The sequence below is a fragment of the Penaeus chinensis genome, chromosome 32, assembly GCF_019202785.1.
Source record: "Penaeus chinensis breed Huanghai No. 1 chromosome 32, ASM1920278v2, whole genome shotgun sequence".
Taxonomy (NCBI): Eukaryota; Metazoa; Arthropoda; class Malacostraca; order Decapoda; family Penaeidae; genus Penaeus; species Penaeus chinensis.
Window position 1 is genome coordinate 15,449,405 of NC_061850.1, and position 10,000 is coordinate 15,459,404.

A 10,000-nucleotide genomic window follows, 5' to 3' on the forward strand; every position below is an offset into this window, starting at 1 on the left:
GCAAATATGTACTATCAGAATATATACTAAAAAACCAAAATACTGGCTGACAGATACACTTTTAAAAGATGCAAAGCTTGAAATTCAGTAATGTGCATTAATGGTTCAATACATTTTAATATGTAAAGTGCACTGTAAAGAAAAGTTTACACCAGTTTCCCATATTTGATCATTCTTCACTTGTCTTGCAGTGCCATTTGTTTGTGACTCATTAAAGTTAAAAGATATGTTCAGTCAAGATATAAGATACCATTTCAGAAATGTGTGTGTGCTTTCATCAGTCTGGTCTGGAAATACTGCTTGGTGCAAGGTTAGCAGATATGTTTTTTGACCCATTGGTTTCAAATGCCATGACTACATGCCATGTCCACTTTGATTTTAATCTTAGATGGTTCCAAAAATGCTTTGTCACTGAGTACTAGTGGGGCCATCTGTTGTAACAAAATTTACTAAAGAACTACAGTGGACAGCACATAAACCTGCGGCCAAAAGGTTATGATCAGTCAAGGAGTGTTTTAAGGTACCGAGAGAATTTGATTAACATGTGGCATATATAATAATAGATATGCTAATCATTTATAGAGTTCTGTAACTACTTACTGTCTTTTTATATCGGCTTTGAATCTAAAACCAGGAAATGTCCTTTTTGCCTTTCTTGTATCTTTTTTTATCTTTTTGAAATTGCAAAGGGACGGTAATGAATCAGTTGGATCTTTTTTTTTTTCTTTCTTTTTTTAGTTCAACTCAGAACAGCTATTGTACAATGGGTCAAATAAATTTGTGGCTATGTAAAATTGAGCAGGGATTTTATCTGGTAACACTAAAATACATTAAGATATGACAACATAAACCTTGTTGACTGTGTGCAATATGCTATACAGATGCTTCTTGACTTGACAATGGGTGGTGTGGTGGTTTGGTTTGCGAAGTTCTAGCTTCGCCCAGGCCTTCTAGATATGGCCCGGCCTGTGTCAGCTTTTTACGGCTGTCTCATTGAGTTGTCTGACACTCGGTGCTTACCGTGTTGGTGGGATTGCCAGCAAGCGCTCCTGCCGCCATGGTGTAAGCATTTCGCATAGCCTCTTTACCAGCACGGCGGCTGTTGTGGGAGGTCCATGTCTCAGGAATTGTGTATGGTCACAATTTTCTAGGTAGTGGACTAGTGTGGCGTTCGGCTCGCCGCAGTGCTTGCAGCACCATTCATCGCGTTCGATTGTTGGGATAATCTGCCATGCACAGTGGTAACCTAGGCGCATTCTGTGAAGAATGACTTCGGTACCTCTGTTGCTTACTTCAGAGAGTGCCAGTGGTTCATAGCCTGTGGTGTCTGAGTACCAGCTGGCCGAGGGGGAGGTTCTCGTTTCCTCTCTGTGGACATGCCGTAGGAAGGTACGACCGACCAAGGCACACTTCTCCATAAGTAATTTTCGGCTCGGTTTTATCGTCATGGGATTTGGGGGCATACCCCTGCCAGCGACGGCTAGTCTGTCAGCAAGCTCGTTCCCTCTGATGCCGATGTGGCTTGGGACCCAGTTGATGATAATTCTTCTACCCTGAGCAAGAATTCTCTGTGCCATTGTGAGAATCGTGGTCAGTAGGTAGATGATGTCTGTGGGTGAGCTGTGCTGAAGACAGTCAATGGCTGTCCTGGAGTCTGTGTATGACCACGTGTCCTTCCCTTAGGGACGCGTGGCCTAGGGCTCCCATGATTGCAACTGCCTCTGCCTGTAGCGAGGAGGCGTTGTCTATTACCCTCATGGATCGCGTGGCATCCCTAGCTGCAAAGCCGGCGCCTGCAGTGTGGCTCAAGGGATCGACCGATCCATCCGTGTAGTATGTTCTACTACCTGGAGGAGTGATGGCTGCAATGACCCTGTGGGCTTCTGCCTTTAGGCTAGGCATGGGGTATAGGCTCTTTTTCATTGACAGGCTCATTATGTTGAACTCTATCAGGCTCAGTGCCCACGGCGGGGCTTCGGCAAAGTCAGGGTGGGGGGAGTCCATGCCCTTAGCAAGAAGCTGTTCTTTGAGCTGATAGCGTATCAACACCCTGGCTGTATGAGACAGCCAGGAGTTGTTTGCAACAAGCTCGTTGTCTTGTTCGAGGCATCTGACTAATTTTTGTCTTTGGCTTGTGTTCCTGGGAGCCTGGATGACCTTTGACAGGAATTGTGTTGCCGTTAGATCGATTCGTGAGTCCAGGGGGAGAAGGTTTGCCTCCATCAGGAGGTTGAGGACCTTTGTCCACCTCGGGGCACCCAGAATGATCCTGCCAGCTTCATTTTGGACTGTTTCTAATTTGTCTGTGTGCTTTTTCTTTGCAGCAATTAGAGCGACTGAGGCATAGTCCACAATGGGCCGGACAGCATGTACATAAAATGATCTTAGTACTTTGTGTCTGGCCCTTATGCGTCTCCCAGTCATTGCTCTCATGACAGACAGTCTTGCTTTGGTTCGGTCAACCAGGTACTGGACCTCCTTATGGAAGGAGAGGGTCCGGTCTATCCTTACCCCAAGGTATAGGTAGTCCTTGACCCATTCTAATTCCACTCCCTGGATTTTCAATCTTGTGCCTCGAACTCTCTGTCTCAGAGCCATGGCTTTGGATTTGGCTGCAGAGATCTTAAGTCCTGTCCTACAACACTCCTCTGACACGAGGTCCAGACAACGCTGGGCTTTATTCTGGCTGCGTGGTCCAGTGGAGGTGATAGCGAGATCGTCTGCATACGAGATGATCTGGCACCCCACTGGGAGGTTTATGTTGAGGATGCAGGACATTAAAGTGTTGAATAGGGCTGGACTGAGAACCCCACCCTGTGGCGTTCCATTTTCGAGTGGCATGTGCTGTGATAGGTGACCCTGAAATTTGACGTTGGCAGTCCTGTTCCTGAAGTAGTCACCTATCCAAGCCAAGAGCTTTCCTCTGATTCCCTTCTGGATCAGGCTTTCCTGAATGGCAAGCGGACTTGCCAGTTCAAAAGCCTTCTCCAGGTCAAGGAATACCACCACAGCTGGGCCCTTGCTGATTGTGCTTAACCCAATGGCGTCGGGTATAGAAAATTAAAAAAAACTCTACGCTCTGGCGAACGGCGGCAGTGCGCCGACTCTGAGCGGGTGAATTCGGTACATCAAGCCGAATCATTGCCTCGGGGCGTTTTGGCGCGGCGCCGCTGCGGACAGCCGCACGCCTCAAATCGGGCGTATTGTTATGACGGCGATAGCCACGCTCTGGGTTAAGAGCGTGACCTATGCTGTGTGCTGTGCCCATGCCCCTTGTGAACCCGTGGAGGTGTTCGTGCGGGGGTCCCATTTTCCATTGAAGCCGATTTAGTACCATCCTCTCAGCCGTCTTGGCTAGGCAGCTGAGCTGAGAGATGGGGCGGTACTTCCCCGGCTCCTTTGGTTTTGGGACGGGAACTATGGTAGCCCTCTTCCAACTCTGGGGTAGAGTGGAAGTTTCCCAGGACTTGTTGATGAGTTGCAAGAGTGCACGCTCACCTGCTAGTCCTAGGTGGGAGATAATGGGGTACGAGATCCCATCAGAGCCCGGGGCTGTGTTGGAACTGGTTTTATAGGCTTTCCTTAGTTCCCTCAGAGAAAAGATAACGTCTGAGTTATCGGGTTCGGCTGCCCTTTCTCTGATCTGAGCGTGTCTGTCTGGCTGTAGACGTTCTTGTCTTGCCCTCAGCTCGGCTGGCAGACTGTTGCTGCTCGTTCTCGCAGAGAACTCGTGCGCCAGTCTGTTAGCCTCTGCTTGGGGGTCGTGATGGGTGCACCTCGGGGCTGAGCGGCTGGTAGCTCGCTTGACCCGTTGCCACAGCTCTGAAAGGGTGGTTTGGTGGTTGAAGGACTCACACCATTCCAGCCACTTTTCCTGCCTGACTCTGTTGGAAGTTTCCTTGGCATCCGTGACAGCTTCCCTTAGGAGGGATAAGTTGTCAGGGGTTCTTTGTCTTCGGAATAGTTTTCGGCACATGTTCACCCTGTGGTTGACCTCCCTGATCTCGTCACTGAAGTACCAGGTGTCTTTGTGACTTCTGGACCCAGGCTGAGTTTTGGGTATGGTCTGTGAGGCTGCTTCATTAATGGCGTTTAGCAGGCTAGCTTCGAGCACTTCCACATTTTCGCTTTGTGGGGGATCGTTGCATCACAGACAGAGGGCCAAGGCGTTTTGAAACGCCTGCCAGTTGGCCTTGTCTTTTTTCCATCTTGGATTCGGTCTAAGGATTTCGGCTGGGCCAGCATCCATGAGGGTAGTTATAGTGCCGTAATGGTCACTTGTGACGGTCTCATCGACACGCCAGCCAATCCTCCCCACCAGAGTCGCAGTGGCCAGGGTGAGGTCTAGGACCCCTCCTCTGACGTGCGTTGGCTCTTGTGTGTTGAGGAGAGCGATCTCAGGGAATGTCTCTAGCATGTCGGCTATGTGATAGCCGGCCGCATCCGGTGCCTGGCAGGGAGCCAGGATGGGGTGGTGTGCATTGAAGTCTCCCCCTATGATCACTCGGTCGTGTGCAGCAGAAGCACAGACCTGGCTGATGTCTAAGCTTCTACAGCGTGGCCGGCTGTACACATTGTACAGTTTGAGGGGCCCCCCGGCCAGGTGAACCTCGACGGCAAGGGATTCAACATTGTCTCCACAGTGCGATGCATCGGCTATTGCGGAGCAGGGGATTGTTGCTCTCACAAGGGTGATCAAGCCTCTCTTGCCAGGTGTTCGTGGCAGTGTGAAGGCATGGTACCCTGAGAAGCGAACAGTGTCCACTGTTAATGTCTCCTGGAGCATGACAATGTCAATGTTCCTTGATTGCACTACTGCTTGGAGAAAAGCGTTCTTTGCAGAGAAGCTATTGATGTTCCACTGTAGGATGCTCAGATGGTGTGTCATGATGTTACTCAGTGATAGTTACATCAGAGACATCGTCGGAGTCTGACAACTCCATTGCGAGGTCCTCGCTGGTTGAGGGCTCCTCGTCTGTTGTCAGGCTATCCTTGGGTCCACTGGGGGGTGGAGAGCCTTTGGTAGCTCTGACTTTGGTTGGTTCGGCTTTTCTCTCAGGCTTTTTCTTGGCTGGCCTTGCTGGCCTTGCCTGGGCAAGGTCAGCATGATCTGGCTTTGGCTGCACAGATTCAGCCTGTTTTGGCTCTGCCTGTGAAGGCATGGCCTGGTTTGAAGTGGGGAGGGGAGTCTCGTCCTGGGGTGAGGGTGAGGCTGGTTTTGCTCTAGCCAGCTTTCTTCCCTTCAGGGCTGCGACAGTCTGGGTCATTGCCGTCATGGCGACCGAAACTGCCTTCTCGGCCTCCTCACTCGACCTCCCCAGGGCTGTTGCTACTGCTGTGACAACAGCAGTTAACAGGAGAGTCATATCGTCCTCGTCAAAGAGGAGATGATCATCTGTTGGGGAGGTTTTTGTGGTGCTCTTAGAAACTTTTTTCTTTAGTTTCTTTTTCTGCACCTTTGGCATTGTCGGAAACTCCATTTTGTTGGAGAAATCCGGTGTCGGCTGGGGGGCGGCTTCCTTCCTCTTAGGAGGTCGGGAGGCCTTTTCGCTTTTGTTCCTTCCCAAGACATGGGTGCCCGGTGGGGCAGGAACAAAGTCTGGTCGGTTTTGAGCAACCTCTTGTCGCCTGAGGGCCGCCTTTTTCCTGACAGAGCAAGTCAGGCTCCAGGCATGATGCTTCTTGGCACAGTTGGGACATTTGGCTGTTGTGTCCCTCTTTTCCTTTTTGTATGCCTTGAGGTATACCTCTGTGTTGTGTGCCTTGCTACAGACACCACATTTAGGCTTGGCTGTACAGTTAGCCTGGTGGTGACCGTATTTCTGGCACTTGAAACACCGAAGTGGTTCTGGCACATACGTTCGAAGGTTGTAGGTGCCCCAGTTACCCAGATCAAGGGTAGTGGTTGGGGCACCTTTCATGGTCACCAGGACTTGCCTGGTTGGGGTCTTCCCCTTCGACATTCGGGAAGCCTGCATGACCTGTGGGTGTGAAGCGATCAGCTCCACATCGTACGAGACTGAGAAGCCAAGTAGCACCATCTTGGTTCTCTTTTCCTCGGGTCTTAGTGGGGAAAGACTCACTTTCCTCCCATCAGTTAGCTCCTTCGTTTCCCGGAGGAAATTCAAGGTAGCTTGATCTTTGGGCATTATGATCATACCCTGATCTCGGGTGACCCGGATCGACAACCGGATTTTCCGTTGCAACTCCAATGCCCTGACCAATTGGTAGGCATTGTCGAAGCCTTCGGGTTTAGCTGGCACTTTGAACTGGGCGAAGCGTTTAGGGGGTCCCGACTCTTCATCAGAGTCGGTATCCGGCCTCGGACGTTTCAGCCCGCCCTTTCGGCTTTCGGGCTTGTTTGTGGAGGCAGCAGCTGATGCAGCTGGTTCAGCCTGCTCTCCCCTCTCAATCGGGGAGGCCGTCTGTGAACTCAGGGGCCTCCCTGGCTTAGCTGTTGGCCTGGAGAGGCCAGCTCGCGAGTCAAGATCTTTGACTATTTGGTGGACAGACCCATTGGCTTCGGTCTTGTCCACCTTAGCAGCAGGGGTGACAGTGTCATCCTGTGCATGGGGCTTTCTTTTGCCACCGGAAGGCACATATGCCTTCATGGTGACTACCGTGGTCTGGGCCTTGCACGGTTCGTCAACATTTTTGTCAGTCTGAGGGGGGTGTTTGATTATTTTTTCCATGAATTGGTAAGTGCTTCATCATCTCACGCCCCCACCCACCACGGAGTCCAACAAGGGGAAGCTGAGTGTCAGAACCAGTGTCTAACAGCAACAGGAGTGATGAGAGGATATACGCAGCCAATAGCCATTGTGACGGCACTCACGGACCATTGTGAGTGCCAATGGCGGCATGACTGCTTGACCCTAGCCTCCCGGGGGAGACCAGCCGATTGACCGTGATGGGCCGGGATCAGGCCTGTCTTGCTGGAATAGAGGACCAAAGAGGCGTGTTGCTAGCCACAGGGCGTACTCGTTCACGGCATCGCTCAACCTCCAGGACTCCCGTCTCCACAGCGCACAAGGCTGCCTCGCACGGCAAACGCGTGGGTAGGTGTAAACCCCTGGGGAGAGACCAGAGGGGATGCCCTTCCACCTACGAGACATCATTGTTTGGAGCCCTTTTGCTCAGCCCTCTGAGGCAGCCACCCAAAGGTTGCTTCACCGCAGTGAGGGAAGAGGAGTCTTGCACTTTTACCAGGCAGTTCCTTTCATCCCTCTGAAGCAACCACCCAAAGGTTGTTTCACCTCAGTGAGGAAGGAAAGGACCTGTGTCTTTTCAAAGTAGTTCCCCCTTCCCTCTAAAACAGCCACCCAAAGGCTGTTTCACCTCAGTGAGGGAAGGGAGGTTTTGTGTTCTTGTCAGGCACTTCCTTTCGTTCCCCTGAAGCAACCACCCAAAGGTTGTTTCACCCCTAGTGGGGAAGGAAAGGACCTGTGTCTTTTCAAAGGGATTCCTCCTTCCCTCTGAGACAGTCATCCAAAGGCTGCCTCACCTCAGTGAGGGAAGGGAAGTTTTGCACTTTAGCCAGCTGAAGCAACCACCCAAAGGCTGTTTCACCTCAGTGAGGAAGGAAAGGACCTGTGTCTTTTCAAAGTGTTTCCCCCTTCCCTCTGAAGCAGCCATCCAAAGGCTGTTTCACCTCAGTGAGGGAAGGGGGGTTTTTGTCCTTTTGCCAGCTGGTTCCTTTCATCCCTCTGAAGCAACCATCCAAAGGTTGTTTCACCTCAGTGGGGGGGGGGGGGCGGTACTCGGAAACCATTCCGGACGTCTAGACGGGAGCGGTCGCCTGTGTTAAGGGCAGGGCCACAAACCGACTGAGAAGCGGGGCGGCACGGGGAATGGTTACCCCGGCGGCCCCTGGCCGGCTGCGTGGCGCTAGCCCGCGACCTTTGCCTGTGCAGAATGACAATGGGAGAATAAATAAACATGTATGAATAGTGTCTTTTAAATTTCTAGTATGTGAGTGATATGCAAAGGGAAAAGCAAGTATAATCAACCAACCTTATTTCTTTCTTTCTGCTTCTTCTGTTTCTTCTTCTTCTTCTTCGTCTTCTTCTTATTATTCTTATTATAATAATAATTATTGTTGTTTTTGTTGTTGTTGTTGTTGTTGTTGTTGTTGTTGTTGTTGATGATATTACTGTCGTTATTGTTATTATCATTATCATCATTTCTATCATCGTTGTCGTCATTATTTTTATTATTATTATTTTTACTATTATTATTTTTATTATTGTTAATATTATTATTGTTAATTCTATTATTATTATCCTTATTATTATTGTTATTATTATTATCATTATCATTATTATTATCATCATCATCATCATCATCATCATCATCATCATCATCATCATCATCATCATCATCATCATCATCATCATCATCATCATCATCATCATTATTATTATATTATTATTATTTTTATAATTATTATTGTTATTATTATAATTTTTATTTTTATTTTTGTTATTATTTTTTGTATTATCATTTTTGTTATTAATATTTTTTATTATTTTTTTCATTATTATTTTTGTTATTATTATTTTCATTAGTCATTTTTATTACTGTTATTTTTGTTATTATTTTTTTATTTATTTTATTATTATTATTATTATTTTTTATTATTATTATTATCTTTATTATTGTTATTTTTAATGTTATTATTTTTGTTGTTGTTGTTGTTGTTATTGTTGTTGTTGTTGTTGTTGTTGTTGTTGTCAACCATGGTGCTGTGGTAACAACCCTCATATCTGGGGACCATGAGTGTTCTTCACCCAGCTCGTTCGTATTTGAATTCAGCACCAATGGTCTGAGATTAAAAGGAAGGGCGTCTACCTGGGCAAAGGCTGCCACTTGCCAGAACCAAAGGTGCCGTCCTGTCCCTTGCCAGGGAGTGTGTGATGTAAAACCCAAACATTATTATTATCATTATTATTATAATTGATATTATTTCTATTATTATTATTATAATTACTATAAGTACTATAATTATAATTATAATTATAATTATAATTATAATCATAATGATGATGATGATGATGATGGCGATGGCGATGGCGATGGCGATGGCGATGGCGATGGCGATGGCGATGACGATGACGATGACGATGACGATGACGATGACGATGACGATGATAAATATTATTATTATTATTGTTATCATTATTATTATCATTATCATTATCATTATCATTATCAATATCAATATCAATATCAATATCAATATCAATATCAATATCAGTATCAGTATCAGTATCAGTATCAGTATCAGTATCAGTATCAGTATCAGTATCAGTATCAGTATCAGTATCAGTATCAATATCAATATCAATATCAATATCAATATCAATATCAGCAGTATCAGTATCAGTATCAGTATCAGTATCATTATCATTATCATTATCATTATCATTATCATTATCATTATCATTATCATTATCATTATCAATATCAATATCAATATCAATATCAATATCAATATCATTATCATTATCATTATCATTATCATTATCATTATCATTATCATTATCATTATCATTATCATTATCATTATCATTATCATTATCAATATCAATATCAATATCAATATCAATATCAATATCAATATCAATATCAATATCAATATCAATATCAATATCAATATCAATTGCACATGTGTCAGTTGTGGTGGTCCCCATAATGTATTTTATAGTGGCTGCCCTTCATACAAGTTTGAGTCTGAGGTGGCAAGTCTCAGATTCAAACTTGGCCTCACTTTATGTTAAGCCAGACAGGATGCGCCCAAATGAGGTTTTTCTCTAACTCCTTACTCCAGTACTGTCCTTTGCTCTGCCCCTCCCCCTCCCTCCCAAGATATTTCTACATCTCCTCCAGTATCTCTTCCTCATCCCACTTCTACCCCCTCCCTCTCCCAGTCAGATTCTTTTGCCATTCTAAATCCAGAGACTCCAATCTCCACTACTATTCCAGACACTCCAATTTCTAC

The 10,000-nt window shown here is 46.6% G+C and overlaps 1 protein-coding gene across 1 annotated transcript in view; it reads left to right on the plus strand.

The window, feature by feature from the left end:
• Nucleotides 1–10,000, plus strand: part of LOC125042550 (zinc finger CCCH domain-containing protein 11B-like) — a 39,907-nt gene that overhangs the window by 5,019 nt on the left and 24,888 nt on the right. The window lies entirely within an intron of this gene.